Source organism: Anopheles darlingi, chromosome X (genome assembly GCF_943734745.1).
Source record: "Anopheles darlingi chromosome X, idAnoDarlMG_H_01, whole genome shotgun sequence".
In the NCBI taxonomy this organism is placed as follows: Eukaryota; Metazoa; Arthropoda; class Insecta; order Diptera; family Culicidae; genus Anopheles; species Anopheles darlingi.
The window spans coordinates 8777918-8778584 of record NC_064873.1 but is presented as its reverse complement, the minus strand read 5'-3'; positions in this window follow the sequence as shown (position 1 = coordinate 8778584).

The following is a 667-nucleotide window of genomic DNA, read 5'->3' as shown; positions in this document are numbered from 1 at the left end:
ATTTCCTATCAGTGCGAGACATTTAGATGGTTGATGTTGATGTGATTAAAACCCCGGAGTGTTTAAGGGGATGGGGATGAGGGTTGCTTAGGGTTGTTCTGTGTTCTAGGAAAACGGGGTTTTTCCCATCTCTCCCGTCCCAGTTACGGGCCACCGGGCCACCGGGCAAATTATTATTTATCACCAATCCACCGGACCAGCAGCAGCAGCAGTAGCAGCTGCAACGGTCTAGCATACAGCATTCCCGGTCGGAACGCGGTAGCCCACCTGGGAGCCGTCACCGACCGACCGACCGACCGACGGGGTTGCACCGACACTGAGCAATTGAACACATTTTTGAGTGGCGCACCACCGGAACCGACACCACGTCGGTACCAATTTCAGCGCTTCAGCTCTTCCAGGGTCTTATGAGGTGCTGTCTTCGGCCGTCTGATGCGTCCCGCTCTGGTCCAGTACGCCGTGCACCTTAGGGGGATTGGTGTATCGGTGCGGCGGCCAGTGTGTATGTGTGTAATACGCGGTAATGAGTTCCGAGTTTCTCGTACACGGGCACGGAACGGCTCGGTCGGTCGGACGGAATGCTATTAGCTGAATGTTGCATTCGCAGCGGTTCATTCACAAGCGGTCACAACAGCCACAACGCATCATCATCATCATCCGTTCGCTG